The 18,728-nt window shown below is 38.8% G+C and overlaps 1 non-coding gene and 1 pseudogene across 1 annotated transcript; both read left to right on the top strand.

Annotated features, from left to right (window-relative positions):
• The first annotated feature begins 10,940 nt into the window (after positions 1 to 10,940).
• On the top strand, positions 10,941 to 11,046 carry LOC132310656 (small nucleolar RNA R71). The gene has a single exon (XR_009482666.1). It is a non-coding gene; the product is annotated as a small nucleolar RNA R71 (small nucleolar RNA).
• Positions 11,047 to 17,727: 6,681 nt separating this feature from the next.
• On the top strand, positions 17,728 to 17,825 carry LOC132310713 (small nucleolar RNA R71; annotated as a pseudogene).
• Positions 17,826 to 18,728: the final 903 nt, after the last annotated feature.

Below are 18,728 nucleotides of genomic sequence, written 5' to 3'. Positions count from 1 at the left end.
CCCTATCCTAGGCCAACAAATGGGTGAATCTCCACCCCCCATATGTCAAGAGATTAAGTCTCCAAGTGGTTACACCACAAAACCAACAGGTGGCACCTTAGGAATGTGACACTTGTCACATTTTCTGGAAATTGCAAATTGGTCCTTTTTGAAAATATCTTTTAAATTAAATTACAAAATGGTCGCTAAGACAAAAAATAATTACTTTATCTAATTACACAAAAACCCCTCAAGTTTATGATAATTACGAAAAAGTCATGCTTTTGTGCACTTTACAAGAAAAGTAAACATTTAATATGCTTTTCTACAAAAGTAAAAAAGTAGATATCATGGAAATGAAATATGATGGATGTATGCCAAGCCAGAATGAAATCCAAGCACAAAAAGTGAGGTTATGCAAGGAAAAATGAAAAAACGACTAAAATACGAAATAGGGAAAAGACGAAAAAAAAGAATTTCTAAAAAAAGAAAGGAGAAAAAATAACCGGGTCATTACATTCTACCCTTCTTAAAAAGGATTTCGTCCTCAAAATCGAATCATACCTGGAAGAGAGAACAAATGGGGATACCGAGAGCGAACCTCCTGTTTGAGCTATTAGGTAGCCTCCTTAACGCTGTGGTGTCTCCATAAAACCTTTACCAATGGAATGGTCTTGGTCCGCAAAACCTGTTCCCGTGAATCAAGAATCTAGACTGGACCTTCCACGTAGGTCACGTCCTCATCAACAACCACGTCTGTCCATCGTAAAATATGTGATGGATCCGGCTCATACTTCCTCAACATAGAGACCTGAAAGACGTCGTGAACCCTATCCAGGTCTGGCAGCAACGCCAAACAATAAGCAACTTCACCAACGCGCTCTAATATCTCAAATTGTCTAATGAACCTAGGAGACAACTTGCCAGTCTGGTGAAATCTCAGAAGTCCCTTGCGCGGAGAAATCTTAAGAAAGACATGGTCCCCTACCTCAAAAGACAAGGATTGCCTCCTCCTGTCAGCGTAACTTTTTTGTCTACTCTGTGCGGTAGCCAACCGCTACCGAACCAACTTGATTTTCTCTGTAGTCTCAATGACAATGTCGAGACCCAAGGTGATGGTATCACCGACCTCGGTCCAACAAACTGGAGATCGACAAGGTCTGCCATACAATACCTCAAAAGGTGCCATGCCAATAATGGTCTGGTAACTGTTGTTATAGGCAAACTCAACCAAAGGTAAGTAGTTTTCCCAACTACCCCCAAAATCTAAGATATAAGCCTGTAACATGTCCTCCAATATTTGAATGGTGCGTTCTGACTGACCATCAGTCTAAGGATGGAATGCTGTGCTGAAGTGAAGCCTTGTATCAAGAGCCTCCTGAAAACTCTGCCAAAAGTGAGACATGAACCGCGGATCCCTATCTGAAACAATGGATACAGGAAGCTCGTGAAGCCTGACAATCTTGCTTACGTACAGTCCATTTAATCTCTCTGCACTATCTGTCACTGCCATGGGCAAGAAGTGGGCCGTCTTAGTCAACCTGTCAACTATGACCCAAACAGAATCATTCCCTGCCTGAGACCTCGGAAGTCCCATTACGAAATTTATAGTGATATGCTCCCATTTCCACTCAGGTACTGGTAATGGTTGCAATAACCCTGCCGGTCTCTGATGCTCTGCCTTCACTTGCTGACAAGTAAGGCATCGAGCCACAAACTGTGAAACATCCTGTTTCATGCCCTGCCGCCAAAACTATCGCCACAGATTGTGATACATCTTTGTACCACCATGTTGAACTTTGAGCCGAGAGTGGTGAAAATCCCGAAGAACGTCTTCTCGACAAGATAAAGGAACAAACATCATCCCCTTGTACCTGAGACCACCGTTTGAATGTAAGGTCTAGCCCTCTACATTCTCGCCGCTTGAAATCCGAACATGGATGGCCTTTATCTCCCCATCCTCCAACTGTGCCTTAATAACTCTACTAACAAGTATCGGTTGAGTCACAAGACTAAACAAAATAGTTGGTGAAACATCCTCATAACACTGTAAACGAAGATCTGTAAGCTCTTCTAGCATCTTCCATTTGTGAATGGAAATGCTAGAAAGAGTTCCCCGCGACTTCCTACTCAATGCATCAGCCACCACATTGGCCTTACCTGGATGATACTGTAATTCAAAGTCATAATCCTCCATGAACTCAACCCATTTGCGCTGTCTCAAGTTTAAATCCTTCTGAGAGAAGAGATACTTGAGGCTCTTATGGTCAGAGAAAACTTCAAACTTTTCCCTGTACAAATAGTGTCTCCACTACTTCAGGGCAAAGATAACTGCTGCCAACTCTAAATCATGTGTTGAATAGTTCAACTCATGAGTCTTCAACTATCGAGACCCATAAGCAACCACCCATTCTGTCTGCATCAAGACACAACCCAAACCTTCTCGTGAAGCATCACAAAAGATTACATAACCTCAACTACGTTCAAGAATGATCAAAACTGGAGCTGACGTCAGCCTGACCTTCAACTCCTGAAAAGCAAACTCATATGCCTCGTTCCATACAAACTTGACCCCTTTGCGGGTAAGTCGAGTTATAGGTGCCACTAGATGAGAGAAATCTGGAACAAATCTTCGGTAGTAGCCAGCTAGGCTAAGAAAACTCCGGATCTCAAACACTGTCTTCAGACACTCCCAATCCATCACTGACTCAATCTTCGTTGGATCCACTGCAACACCACCCCTTGACACAACATATCCAAGAAACTTCACTTCCAGTAGCTAAAATTCGTATTTCTCAAACTTGACATACAACCGGTTATCCCTAAGGATCTGCAACACTGTCCTCAAATAATACTCATGCTCCTCCACCGAAGCTAAGTATACAAGAATGTTGTCCACGAAAACCACTACGAACTGATCAAGATGGTCACTGAATACACGGTTCATTAAGTCTATGAAAGTTGCTGGAGCATTGGTCAAACCAAATGACATCACCAGAAACTCATAATGGCCATACCGTCTCCAGAAAGTAGTCTTGGATACATCCTCATCCTTAACCCTTAACTGATAGTAACCCAACCTCAAATCAATCTTCGACAAACATGTGGCTCCCTTCAATTGATCAAACAGGTCATCAATCCTAGGCAAAGGATACCTATTTTTGATTGTGACATGATTCAGCTTGCGATAATTGATGCAAAGTCTCAAGGACCCATCCTTCTTCTACGCAAAAAGAACTGGTGCTCCCCAGGGTGAAGAACTAAGACGAATAAAGCCCTTAGCTTTCAAATCATCTAATTGAGCTTTAAGCTCATCAAGCTCTGCCGGTGCCATATGGTACGGTGCCATAGAGATGGGCACTGTACCGGGAATGACGTCGATGGCAAAGATAACTTCCCAAAGAGGAGGAAGCTCGGTCAACTCCTCTGGAAAGACGTCCAGAAATTCCACAACAACTGCTGGATAAACGCGGCACAAACTGCTATCCTCGTCAGCTAACAGGTTAGTCAAGTAGGACCTATGGTGACTCCAGTCACCAATACTGAAAATCATCATCGAGTGGGAATCGCTCCGATCTCCCACGAAGTGAAAACAATCTCCCGTGGGAATGCAAATAGACACTCGCCCGCGGAAGCAATCAATTGTGGCACGAAAGAAAGACAACCAGTGTATCCCGAGAATGACGTTAAAGTCTGTCATGTCAAAAATGATGAAATTGAACTCTAAAGTTTGCCCAGCTATCTCAATAGCACAACCCCGACAAACATGGTCCAAAAACACTAGAACCCCTATTGGCATGTCAACACACAGGAAACCATCCCGCTACGTGACCTCTAGACCCAAAGAATGTGCAAATGATGCAGATATGAATGAATATGATGCACCTGTGTCAACAAGGACTCTAGCCCAAGAACTGAAAACTGGAAAGATACCTCAAACTGTAGAAGTCCTAGCAGAGGTATCGGCCTGTGGTAGTGCGTAAGCTCGTCCTTGAGCCCCCGACTGCTGTGAATTGCCTTGGTGGCCTGACTGATGTCAGGAAGCAGTAGGCGTAGAGCCTCTGACCGGATATGAACCAACTGGCGGTGTTGCTGACTGCGGTGCCTGAGACACCCTGAAACCTGACTCCACAACTACTGACTGTGCCGGTGCAACCTGTGAACTTATGCCACTCTGTGTCCCGCTTTGCAATTTTGGACATTCTCTCCTGAAGTGACCTGGTTGCCTACAATAATGACAAGCTCCGCGAACCCCCTTCATCGAAGTTGTAGGCTTACTAGCCTGAGACTGACTGGCCTGTGGCTGAAGCTGTGGGCAGCGAGGCTTGATATGCCCTGGCTGCTGACAGTAGTGACAAATCACTCCCTGGGCTGACCCCAAAGATACTGGAACTACAGGTACAAACCGAGCCTGCTGTGACTGTCTTTGAGTATGTGAACTATCCCCAGCTTTAGCCTTCTTCCACTGACCCCTAATGGATACTGATGAAGCCTCTCTACGAAATTGCTTATATGAACCCTTGATCCTGAGCTGATCTCAGTCCTCTGCCTCAACCAACATAGTTTTCTATATTACCTCCCTGTAGGTCCTCAATTCTAATACTGAAATTTGTGGCCTTATATCAAGATGTAACCCATCCTGAAACTTCCTCGCCCTGAGCTCCTCGGTAGCTACCATCTCCGGTGCATAGCGAGAAAGAGATGTTAAGCATATCTCATACTCAATGACACTCATCCTGCCCTGATAGAGACTTGTGAATTGCACTCTTATGTCTTGCCTCATAGCCCTCTGAAAGAAACAGTCGAAGAACAATGTCCTGAACTCCTCCCATGTCATCACCTCAACATCGTGGATATTGGTTATAGACCTCCACTAGATATCAGTATCCCCCATGAACATAGAAGCTGTCAAGGAGATCCTCAATTAGTCTGTAGGTACTTCTATGCTATCGAGCTTGCATACCAAGAGATCAAGCCATGCCTTTGAAGCAAGCAGATCCATACTCCCTGCAAACTGGTCGATCTTAACCCGCTGTAACTTCATAAAGTAGTCTAATGCCTCATTAGCAACTGGTGCCGGTGTTGGTGCCGGTACCGGAATCTGCATCCCCGCCATGTGTTGGCAAAACATCACCTGAATGGACTCTGACATTCCCAGACCCACTCCCTGTGCAATCTGCTCCTTATAAGTCGGCGCTCATGGTGGATTAGGATCCATGCCACGAGGTCGAACCCTGGGCCTCCTTGGACCCCGTGTGAGCCCGGTGTTCGCAACCTATTCCTCAACCTGCTCATCCACCCCAACGTGACGAGAAGAATCTCCGTGAGTCAAGACCATGGTGTTACACACATAAGGGACAAGGTCAACAACAATGCTACTCATTAAGACCTAATGCAGCTCACGCCATGAATGCATGAAGCAAGTAGCATAATACAAGCAAGAGATGTACGCAACATACAGTCATGTTAAATATACGAGAATATATAACATGCTAACACCCAATAAGCATATACAAAATGCTAAGGCATACAAGCATATACAATATAATAAAACATTTAAGGTAGACTCCAAAACATACTGCCATATAAGCACGTAAACATGTTATCAAGGAACACGTAAACATATCAAAGCAAGTCAAAAAAAGTATGATATGCACCAAAACCCGTCGTCCTAAGGCTTTCAAACCTAGGAGCTCTGATACCACTTGTCGTGACCCGAGTTTTATTCAACTCGGTACGCCAGTGATAACCCGTGGATTGACCCGTTAACGGATCCAGAATGCGGAAGCAAAAGATAAACTATAGTCCTTTGAGATATAAATCATCTCTAAGACACTAATGTGATATACCATGAGGTCACTGAAGCTAAAGAAAGCAAAAGAGGACACTAGAGTTTAAACGGGCTAAATCCGTCAATTAACGGCATAATGGTCAATTCACAATCAAAAGGAGAAAATTGACTCTAAACAAGTAAAACAAGGTGAATACAACCTAATCTAATTATTTCATAACATTCCAAGCGGTTCTAAGAACTTTGGATAAGAATTTCCACGAAATGCCATTTCCCTGTTTAAGCGAAAACAGACAACCTATCACTAAAACATGAATAACTCTCACTGTGATTGGAATTTGAAAATGGAATTGGTACCATTGGAAAGCTGACTCAAAATCCATGAGTTTAGGCTCAAGAATCACCCCATTTGGGTTAGAAACAAAGGAGATATGGCCTTTTGAAGTTGGAAGATCAATGCTAAAACCAAGTTTGGAAGCTGCGCATATAAAAGCTATTTAGGTCGACCGAAATGGAGTTTTGGTTGACCGAAATGACCAAAATTTTTACTGAAATCAGGTTTTTGAAATAGGCCCAAATAGTAAAAATGGCTACTGGAAATGGACTTTTACTGTACCATGAAGTTTCCAATCGCCATTGGTTGACCGAAATAGAGTTTTGGTCGACCGAAACACCTCGAAAAGTTGTTGGAATTCTAGGAAAAAGGTCCTTGGTCCAATTCTAAGGTTGTGCATGCATTCCATATGATCCAAACATGCTTAGAAACATTCTCTAGCCTAAAAAGAACATCCCTAACATGTTAAAACAAAAGGGAACTTAAAACATACTCCAATGCATGAATTTTATATAAAACTTCATAATTCATCCATAATTAATTCAAGAGTCAAAACTTAAGAGTTTTGTGAGATGTGAGCAAGCATGCAAACGTAAAATGATGTAGTAGATGCACTACAATGGCCTATGGCCTCATTACAACTTAATTACAATTTTTGACATGTTAAACCTCTAATTTTCACAATAGGCTATATTTACAATACTTGAAGTTTTAGAATATGCTTGTGAACATCAAGTTAATGGCCCTTAGTCAGATGTTATACATACAAAACAAGTATCAAAAAGTGTACTTTGGTACACATTACATATTTCAAGGCAAAAATAGCATTTTTCACCAAAATGATACGACGTGCTAACACTTGTATGTTTTCAAAAATACAACAAAGTACTTCAAGGCATCAAAACAACTTAAGGATGTGATGCATCCCAAAACAAAGTCTCTTTACTTGCAAAATAACCCAAATAACTAGGGTGAGTAATCAAGTTACTCGTAGGATGTGGTGCATGCGCATACCCTATAGTTTCAAGTATAATGTCAACCAAATATCGACTATCACAAGGGTGCATTCCAACTAACGTCTATGTTACCATGGTACTCTATGGGATCATCACAAGCTATACAAATGTTGAAACGATAAACACGTAGCATCCAAGTATACATAAGCAAGTACACTAACCACATTAAAACTAAGATTACTAAATCACAAGCTACAAGAAATCCATGATTTACAACTTAGAAAGTAATGCAAAATCAAATAATGGAAAGACTAAGATATGTGGCCATAAGACCATACAAGTTATTTTGGGTAATTACGACCTACAAGGTACTACCTAGTGTGCACTATGACTTAGGAGAATTCTTACCCTTCGTACTAGAGCCAAACTCTAGCCATCAACATTTCATATCCTTACAGGCTTCCAAAAATCAACAAGTCCATGACATTTATATAATCTCAATGCATGAAACTACCTACCAAGCACAATTAGGGTAATACCACACAAACCATGCTCTAAGGTTTCATGTCTAAAGTGGCAAGCTAATGATACTACACATTCTGCTATATGAATTTAATATTAATGTAGGCCACAATTTCTAATCATGCAATATAGTAATTTACCTACAAGTAATTACAAGTGCTACATACAAGATTTTCATACTAGATTCTCAATGAAAACTGCATTTACTTAACAACATAAATTCAATTTCAAGACATTCGTAATAAACCCTCAATAAAATCATAAGTATTAGGCAAATCATTAAACAATAACCCACCTATACAATTTAATAGTCACATACATGCTTTAATCCACAATTCCTAAGTCAAGCATATAAAATCTCTATTTACATGCAAATACAAGAATTTAAAAGGCAAGTAATCAATATATATTAAGCTCCAATATATATAAAACCCAAAGAGGATAAACATACAACCACCCCTACCTCAATAGAGAATAAAATCTCTATAATCCAAGGCAACCAAGCTTAAAAATGAAAAACCAAACAAGGGTTTTATAGAGGAGAGTGAGAGGAAGATAAAGTGTTCCAAACTTATAAGTCTAAGGTGAGTGGAAGGGGGCCAAAAATGAAGTCAAAGCTAATAGTTAAGCTTTACTCCAATGGTGGCTAGCTTAAGGCTCTTGAGAGGAAAGAGATAAATGAAGAAAAATGTGAAAACCCTAAGTTAAAAGTGGTGGGATTCTCCACTCACTATGTGCTCTTGCACTACCTCTCTCACACACACAATGCAAAACCAATTATGAAGCCTACACTTGTCACCATCCTATGTAAATTTCCAAGACTTAATATTGAACCTACACTAGTCAACCATCCATGCCAACAAGTGCCCCTATCCTAGGCCAACAAATGGGTGAATCTCCACCCCCCATGTGTCAAGATATTAAGTCTCCAAGTGGTTCCACCACAAAACCAATAAGTGGCACCTTAGGAATGTGACACTTGTCACATTTTCCAGAAATTGCAGATAGGTCCTTTTTAAAAATATCTTCCAAATTAAATTGTAAAATGGTCCTTAAGACAAAAACTAATTACTTTATCTAATTACACCAAACCCCTCAAGTTTAGGATAATTACCAAAAAGTCATGCTTTCATGCACTTTACAAGAAAAGTAAACATTTAATATGCTTTTCTACAAAAGTAAAAATGTAGATATCATGGAAATGAAATACCATGGATGTATGCCAAGCCGGAATCAAATTTGAACCCAAAAAGTGAGGTTATGTAAGGAAAAATGGAAAAACGACTAAAGGATGAAATAGGAAAAAGACAAAAAAAAAAGAATTTCCGAAAAAAAGAAAGGAAGGAAAATGACCGGGTCATTACATTTCCATGGAGGAAAATCTGTGATAGGAGTGGAACCTAGCAAAGAATTCACTTCAGCTATTGAATAATCAATATCAAAATCTTCATAATTGAAGTGATTCAGACACGCTTCTAAAGGATCCTTAGATAAAATAGTTGGGAGTGATTCCTTAACCAACTCATCAATAACATCAATGAAGAAGCATTCACTATCATCGTGGGGATAATGAATAGCATTGAAGATGTTTAGCTTGACTTTGATGTTTCCAAAAGATAAATCTAAGGCTCAGTCTTATAGTTAATGCAAGCATTTGCTATGGCTAGAAAAGGTCACCCAAGGATAATTGGAATATACTTTTTGGAATTGTGGACCGGTTCTGTATCAAGAACTAGAAAATCAATCGGAAAATAGAACTTGTCCACTTTTATGAGTACATCTTCAACAATACCTTATGGTTGTTTGAAAAAACGGCCAGCAAGCTGTAGAACAACTAACGTAGGATTTACGTCTCCCAAACCTAACTTCTCATACACCGAGTAAGGAATAAGATTAACACTTGCTCCACGGTCAAGAAGTGCTCGCCCTATCATATTGTTTTCAATGGTGCAAGAAATTATTGGAGCTTCAGGATCTTTAACCTTTAGAGAAGTGTTGTACTTAAGAATAACACTAACATGCTCAGTGAGACAAATTTTCTTAGGAACTTGGTTTTTGGATTTTCTCTTTAGAGTGCACAAGTCCTTTAGAAATTTGGAATAGGCTGGAATTTGCTTTATAGCATTAAGCAGAAGAAGATTGATTTTGACCTATTTAAAGACCTCCATCATATCTTGAATTTTTTCCCCTTATTTACCAAAGTGGAGGGTTCCTTGGGAAGTTCAAAATAAGGCGCTTTTGGCTCATAAGCTATCTTAGGGTTAGGAGCAGATGAAGAAGTGACTCCATCTTCAACTCCTTTTGTTGATTGTGGAATAGCACTTAAGGAAACATCCTTGGGATGTGGATTATGAATGATAGGAATAATGGGAATCCTAAGTCTTTCTTTTTCCTCCTGTCCTTTCTCAACTTAGTTATCAACCACTCTACCACTCCTCAATGTAGTGATAGCTTGAACCTGTTCATGATGAATACCTGAAGAATTAGTTCCATCAATCATGTAAGTCTGCTCTTTCGGGTTGGCTATTAGCCTACTAGGCAGCTTTCCATCCTTTCTTCGAGATAAAGTACTCGCTATTTGCCCAACTTGTGCCTCTAGCTTTGCTATGGCTTGAGAATGAGAATTAAGAAGTTGAGTGTTGGCTTTAATTTCACCAAGAGCATTGAGTACTTGTTCCTCAAAAGTAGCATTTTTAGGAGGAGGTGGAAGATTAGGAGTTTGAGTAGATTGATTCTTAAATTGGGGTGGACGGTAAACTCCAGATTGGTTAAAAGAATTATTTTGTGGCATAGAATTGGATGAATTTTGATACTGCCCCTGAGATTGGGAAATAGTATTCCCTTGATTTGGATTACACCGTGACAGATTGGGATGATCCTCCAGCCATGATTATATGTAGAAGAATAAGGATTATAAGCTGGCCTAGAGAATGCAACATTCACTTGCTCCTGTGGGGTGTCAGATGATTGTCCCAGCATAGGGCAAGCGTTAGCTAAATGGTTAGAATTAACACAGATGGAACAAACTTCCTTTGGTAAGGCAGTTTGTGGATTAGCAACAAGAGCAAAGCCAGATGATAGAATTTGATCGAACCTACGGTTCAAGGCTTTTATTTGAGTGGCTAACTCATTAGATTTATCTACCTCATAAAGTTTTTTAACCTTATGCATTCTAGGTTAAGACCTAGACCTAAAGGAAGAAGTATGTTGCACTGAGTTTTCACTTAGGGCCTCAAACAGTTCCCAAGCATCAGCCGGACTCTTACGTAGAAAAGCTCCATTGCTGGAAGCATCAATCATGTTTCTATATGAGTTTGTAAGACTATCATAGAAAATTTGTATTAAGTGCCATTGAGTAATATCATGGTGTGGACACTTTCTTAGAAGATCATTGTATCCCTCCCACGCATCAAAAAGCTATTCTCCCGGGATTTGGGAAAATGCCATGATTTCTTTTCTCATTTGTATGGTTTTACCCACAGTGTAATACTTCTTCCAGAACTCCTGTTGCAACATGTCCTATGAAGATATGGAATTTGTTGGAAGGGACTGCAACCAAGTTCTTGCTTTATCTTTGAGAGAGAACTGGAAAGGACACATTCTGAATGAATCATTAGATAGAGTGGTCAACTTGGTAGTTGAACAAAATTCCAAAAACACATCCAAGTGCTTATAAGGATCCTCTGTTGCATACCCATGGAAGGTAGGAAGCATTTGGATCATAGCAGGCTTGATCTCAAAATAGGTTGCATCAGCATCTGGAAAAATAAAGCACGAAGGGGAAGTATATGTGGTAGGAATGAAATAATCCCTCAATTGTGGTTGTTGTGGAGGAACAGGTGGAACCCGTTCTCCATTACCATTACCACTATTACCCAGTGTATTATGTTGCTTAGCCATGTTATCAGAGGAATTCTCAATATTATTCAAATGTTTTTTAAGCTTTTTTAATTGACTTAAAGTTCTCTTTATTTAAGGATCATACACTAAAGGTTTTGAACTAGTTTGGCGAGTTAACATGCACTGGTTTCACTAATCCTAACAGTAACAAAAAGAAAATATTCTAAGCAGCAGAAAAACAATGAGAACTCACAAAAGGTTTAATAAATCGAAGCTTTTCTCCTTTAAGTATCATTATCCTCACCGCTAGTTTGTACCTGAAAAAGAAAAAAAAAAAGTAGGATAAGATATCAGAAAGTCCGAAGACCAGTAAACCAAAATAACTAATTAAAAACTAAACAAAAATATTCTCCCCAGCAATGGAGCCAAAAATTGATGTCTCTCGCAATCGTACGATATCGTGTATGATATAGCTCTATGCAAAGAGGATGTCGAACCCACAGAGAGATAGAAATTGTATTTAGCCTTTAAATTAGGTTTATGGTTTACATAAACTTGGTTATAGAGTTTGTTGGTTGTCACGATTTAACAAACTTAAATTAAACAAAATAATAAATTAAAGCAAATTAAACTAAATTGAATGATCAGAGAGGGAAGATCTTAGGGCTTTGACTTTACCACAATCGTTATACTATGGTCAATTGAATCAACTTTGGGATTTTAACTAATTCTATTTTCAAATGAACTGAACTCAATAACATTCGTTCAGTTTAGAGTTTAAAGAAAGATGTTTTGTAAATTTAGCTAACTATAACCTATCTACGGTTAGCGTGGACTATTCACCTACCTACTCTACCTACTTTAACTACTATGTGAATGAACCACCTTTCCTAAGCATAGATTATGAAAACGTTTGTTTGCAAAATTCATTGGAACACCATTATATGACCTCTATTCTTGTGTCCGGCAAGGCTCCACCAGATACCGTACAATAAGGTAGATTAAGAATAGAACATAAATTATTATATCTAAGACAAGGTAATAACAATTTATATTCTACTAAAGCATGCAAAACCACTTGAGTTGTCTCAAGTGCTCATAGTCAATCAAGAAAATATAATCTATTGAAATAAACCCAGAGTCAAAACAATCAAACCATAATATAACGTTGGGTTACATCAATGCCCTGAGAAAGGAATTAGCTACTCATGACAAGGTTGGATAGCATCTGTGTTGAGTTCATCTCCATCGTCACGGACAACACCTTTCTTCTCAGGATCTACACTTTCAAGGTTGTAGAAACCCTAAAAGCCACCACACCTTCAGCCTTCTGAATAATACGTAAAAGAGATTGTAATTTCTGACCTCTTCTATCAAGGCTTACGCCTTTTTTTATAGAAGAAAATATGTATTTGGTGGGCTTTTAGGTCTTCTGGTCGAACTGGAATGCGATATGGTAATAAAAAGAGAAATTCCGCAGCTTTTAGTCTGATATGTCATACATTGCTCGAGCTTCAGGAATGGATGCTCAAGCTTTAGGACTCATGCTTGAGCTTCAGGAACCAATGCTTGAGCAATACTGGGTCGATGCTCGAGCTTCAGTGAATGGTGCTCGATCATCACATTGACACTTAGCCAATTTTCTTTAACTATTTTTTGAAGCATCTTTTTCTTTTAACATTGCTCGATCCAAGCTTCTTAGGCTTGATCACTAGGTACCATGCTCGAGCATCTAGGGCTCAATACTCGAGAATCAAGAGATGATGCTCGATCCTTTGTTGATAGTGCTCGATCATGGAAGTGATGCACGAGACCTGAAAGCATAGTCTTCAATTCAAAATCAACTCATTAATTTCTGATGCCTCATGCTCGAGCTTCAGGGTTAAGGCTCGAGCACCTTTGGTTAAGGCTCGAGCACCCTTACAGTAAGGCTTGAGCATTTTTGCAGTAAGGCTGATGCTCGAGCATTTGGCCTTGTTTACTTTTCTTCTTTTCTTTGTTAAAATGCACGAGCCTAAACACTTTGGCTCAAGCTTTAAGGCTTCAGTTGCTTTAAACTTCACCAATTCAACTTATGGCTTGCTCTGAATGACCGGCAACGACTCGTTAAGCTTTGATATCAGCATAAAGTCCCAGTTTTAATCATTTATCTGGGAAAGTACCTGAAACACACATTAAGCATAAATTAGTCTAATAATGGATAGAAGTATCACTTTAGGCCCTAATATATACATATTTATGGGCTCGAATATGTATATATTCAGCGCTCATCAGCTGGCTCTGGAGCTGGGTCCTAAACATGAGAAGGACCTGCCTGCTCCTTTGGCTTCTCCACACACTATCAAACTCGGCGGACATAATGCCGGTTGGTAAATGTCTTTACCCTAGCCATGGTCTACAAAAAGAAAAGAAACACTTGTAACTGGAGTCAGTAACAGATAATTGAAGCACAATATATAGAAGCATGTATGTCAAATAAGATAGACAACTCAGAATGAAGTACATGAATCTAAGCAAGTGATGACGCAGCCAAATAAACAGTGACTAGGTGAAACATGCTAAACAGTATAAGTATGGAATGCATCCAATGTGGAAAATACAGGCATTGGGCATAAATAAGATAGCATGGAACACAAAAGATGGTGTGTGAGGTGTATATGCAAATCTATGATGTTCAATCGATTAGGAAAATATGATATCGATCCAAGTTGGATTGATTTGGACTAAGTGAGATCGATCTTTCTCTGATTGATCAGAGAAAAATTCGATCGATCGAACTGCTGTGAGAAATTTGAAAAGTCACAGATCTGTGACGTGGAAGACACATGGGGCACCCAACTAAGTTTGTGGGTCCCTCAACACATCAACAACTCAATAATGGTCACTTATCTTGGCACGTGACCCCCAAAATCAAAATCGGAGTCAAATATGTAAATATATATATATACATATATATACACATATATATACATGCTCAAGACATCAAAAATGGAAAGAAATCAAACATGGAATCTCAGATCTAACATGGAAACATGGGCATCACTCAAGTTTAAAGCTCAAAATCCAAAAATAAAACTCAAACTCATCAAATCAGGTGAGACATGTGGTTCAAGAGAAAGAGAGAGATGAGATCTGACATGAGAAATGAAGTTCGAAGACTTGGGATGCTCGCCAGAGGTTCGTCAGAGGTTGGGAAGGAGGTGTGCAGTGACGGGAGAGAGCTAAGGTCTTGGATCGATCTTTGGAATCGATCCAAATGACCCTTGGCTTCTATTTTTAAAAACTGCCTCCGACATGTTCGATCGATCACTAAGAAATCAGATTGATCAAACTCAGATCGATCATGAAGGAATTCAGATCAATCGAATCCCACAAAATAACACAGTATATTTGACAAAAGTTTGAGTTTTTGAAAATTAAAATTAAAATTATTTTTCAATTTTTGGAAATAAAGTAAAAGCAAATAAAATGCAATAAAATAAAATAAAATTATTTTTTTAATTTTGAAAATTTTAGAATAAAATAAAATTAAAATTAAAATCTTTTTGGAATTTTTGAAAATAAAGTAAAATAAAATAACATTAAAAATATATATATATATATATATATATATATATTTGTAATTTTGAAATTTAAAAATCAAAATGCAGTTAAAGTCAAAGTCAACAAAGGAACACAGATCGATCAATCCAAGATTGATTTGAAAGAGACTTCGATCAATCAAATAGGTGAAAACCTACAGACAAGTTCGAATGATGCACAGAGAGCTAATTTTCATGAGTTCAAAATTTTTTCTAAGTGTTAGAACTGAAGATTGATCTAAGAAAAAGTTGGATCGATCTTGGAATTTCAGATCGATTAAAAAATAACTTTGCACAATACACAGAGAGCTGATTTATGCAAGAGATCTTCGCACGATGGAACAGAGAGGTGATTGGAAGCAGGAATGAAGGTTCAATCGATCGAACTTCTTTTGAGATCAATTGAATAGGCACAAAATGCCTGTTTTGAAAATGAAAGTGCATGCATTGTCAATCATAGTTCCTAGCCATGTGTATGAACCCAAAATATATCTAGACGATGCAATAAATGAAAGGTAAAATATAAATGAGGAAGGAATAGGGTTGTAAACCTTACGAATGCTAGTGTTTAAAGTCTCTAGCAAGACGTTGAGCTCTTTTAGCCTGGATCAAATATCTTGTTATGCATCCCTTCCTTGATAGAGTGAACGGATTTTTGAATCCCACCCAACAAATGGTTCTTTAAAGAACTTATTGGATTTAGATCAAAAGACATTGATGGTCTTTCATCAAGGCAACTCTTGGGCTTCCATGCCTTTTCAACATTAGGTTTTGAAACAACATTTCTTGAATTCAAGTTTGAAGATAGACTTTTGGAAATTCCACTTCCAAGCAAGGACTCAACTTTATCACATTCATTGTCAAGACATTTTTCCACAACACATACTTCTTCATGTTTGTCCATTGAATTCGGGGTTGGATTAAAAATGTTTAACTTCACTTTCATATGCCCAAATGATATTTTCATTATCCCCGTCCGACAATTTATGTTAGCATTTGCAGTTACCAAGAAAGGACGGCCAAGGATAACGGGAATTTGGCTCTTGCGATTCGAAACCGGTTCTGTGTCAATGACAATGAAATCAATAGGGAAGAAGAACTTATCAATCTTAATCAAAACATCCTCAATGATACCTCAGGCCTTTTTGATGGATCGATCGGCAAGTTGCAAAACTACCGACGTCGGTTTTAGGTCTCCTAAGCCTAACTTAACATATACCGAGTATGGAAAAAGATTAACACTTGCTCCTACATCTAGAAGAGCCGATTAATGACATGGTCACTAATGATGCAAGAAGTAGTAGGTGAATCGAGGTCCTTAAACTTTGGGAGAGTGTTGTGTTGCAAAATGGAGTTTACTTGCTCGGTCAAAACCACTTTCTTTGATGCTTGGCTTTTGTTCTTCTTCTTTTGGGTGCAAAGATCTTTTAAGAACTTGGCATAAGTCAGAATTTACTTAATTGCATCCAACAGTGGAAGATTAATCTTCACTTGCCTAAACACTTCAATAATTTTATTGGTCTTTATCTTTTGCTTTTCAAGAAAAATGGACCTTTTAAAGGCATCCAGAAATGGAGCTCTTGGCTCAAAATCTTTCTTTAAAGCATTTTCAACACAAGACTTTGTCACATTATCACAACAATTTTTCAAATCATTGTTTAATTCATCTTTCAAATCATTTTTCATAACTTTCTCAATAAGATGATCATGCACATGCAATGATGGGGGAATAAAATGTGAAACGGGACGGGTGTCAACTTTTTGTTGCACCGGTTCACTCTCTTTATTGGAAATACCTATTAGATTATCAATAACCTTCAAACTTCTCAAGGTTGTCACTGCATTGACATGTTCGATTGTCTGACCTTCCGATGAGGAATAAGTCTCCATAACACAATTGTTGCTTTGGTGGTGCATTCAAAGGCGTCTTCCCTTTCTCTCTAGCATTCAAAGTACTAGTTTGTTTGCCCAGCTTGGGTTTCTAGCTTAGCAATGGATTGAGAATGAGAATGAAGCAATTGAGTATTCGCCTCTAGAGTGCCTAGAGCGGTCAACACTTTCTCCTAAAAAACGGGACTCCTAGAATTTCCTTAGGAGTAACATGATTGATTAGGAAAATGGGAATTTGAGAATTGATTGCCATGTGATTGAAATGATGATCTAAAACCTTGGGGACCTTAGCCTTGCATTGGCGGTGGAACATACTTTCCTTGAAAACCACCTTGGGGAGTTGAGCCTTCTCCTTGGCTTTTCCAAGAGAAGTTTGGATGGTTCTTCCAACTCGTAATATAATGAGTGCCATAGGGATTATTCCTTTGGTTAACAAATGTAGCATTGAATTGCTCATGGTTTTCACTTGGTTAACAAATCATGCATAATTCATTAGAGTTATGATGAGAATGGTTAGGGAAGGAAGACATTTGATTCGCTGAAGTTTGGTTGATCAAAAATTGATCAAACCTTTGAGATAATGATTTCATTTCGGCGACTATGTCATTGGAATTGTCAACTTGATATAAGCCAACATTCTTCCTTCCACCTAGATTTTTACCATTTTTAGAAGATAAAGATCTATGCATTGAATTCTCACTCATGCTTTCATACAATTGCCAAACGTCATTTTCATGCTTGTCAAGATAAGAACCACCCATAGATGCATCAACCATACCCTTGTGATTATCCGGTAAAATTTCAAAGAAATATTGAACTAGTTGCCACTTAGGTATGTCATGATGTGGACACTTCCTAAGCAAGTCATTAAACCTTTCCCATGCCTCACGAAACATTTCCCCATCCCTTTGAGAAAATTCATGAATGGAAGTTCTCATAGCATTGGTCTTTGATACCGGATAATACTTCTTCAAGAACTCTTGTTGCATTTCTGCCCAAGAAGTTATCAAAAAAGGCCTAACATTGTTGAACTAATATTTTGCTTTGTCTTTAAGGGTAAACAGAAAAAGTTTGAGTCTTAAAACTTCTTCTGGCATGTCCATGTATTTCATGGTAGAACACACTTCAAGAAACTCATCCAAATGCTTGTACGGTTCTTCACTTAGAAGTCCATGATAATTGGGAAGCATTTGAATGGTTTGTGGTTTAATCTCATAGTGATGTGCTCTAAATGGGGGCAATTGAATGCATGTAGGTGCAATGTATTCATCAGGCACCTAATGATTAATGTACAGTAGGAGGATTCACAACCGGTAGTGCTAAACGAACACCATGATTAACTTGAACCATGGGAGGTTGTGGAGCAAAAATTGGCCGAGGCATTCCCAATGGAATTTTGCCTTGTTGTTGTGGTGGGATGAATGGTCTAGGCATGCCTAATGGTACTTGGATGTTGTCATGATGCACATTAGGGTGCAGGATGCCTTGTTGGTCTATGTGACCAAGGTCCTCCACATGGTCGTCATGTTGTTCCTCCATTGATGAAATGGAGTGATGAGAACTATCTCTTCCCCTTAGATTACGAACAATCGATTCAAGATGAAAATTAGGAGGGACAAGAGTAGGATTTAATGACCTACGACCATGCGTGCACTAACAAAACAAATAACAAGTAAATAGCAATCACTTCGCCCCCATAACCAATCAATCAACAAACATTCTCCATATACATTGGTCCCATACTCCCATGTTTGAACAATATGCAAAGAAAAAGTAAATTGCCTCCACACGGGCTCATGATTTATCTACGAACTTTAAAACTTGCCACCACGCGG

This window comes from Cornus florida, unplaced genomic scaffold, assembly GCF_030987335.1.
Source record: "Cornus florida cultivar Cherokee Brave unplaced genomic scaffold, ASM3098733v1 CherokeeBrave_3.0.0_Hap2_Chr05, whole genome shotgun sequence".
In the NCBI taxonomy this organism is placed as follows: Eukaryota; Viridiplantae; Streptophyta; class Magnoliopsida; order Cornales; family Cornaceae; genus Cornus; species Cornus florida.
Note: the sequence above shows the minus strand (reverse complement) of the source record. Positions and strands in the feature narration are given on the sequence as shown.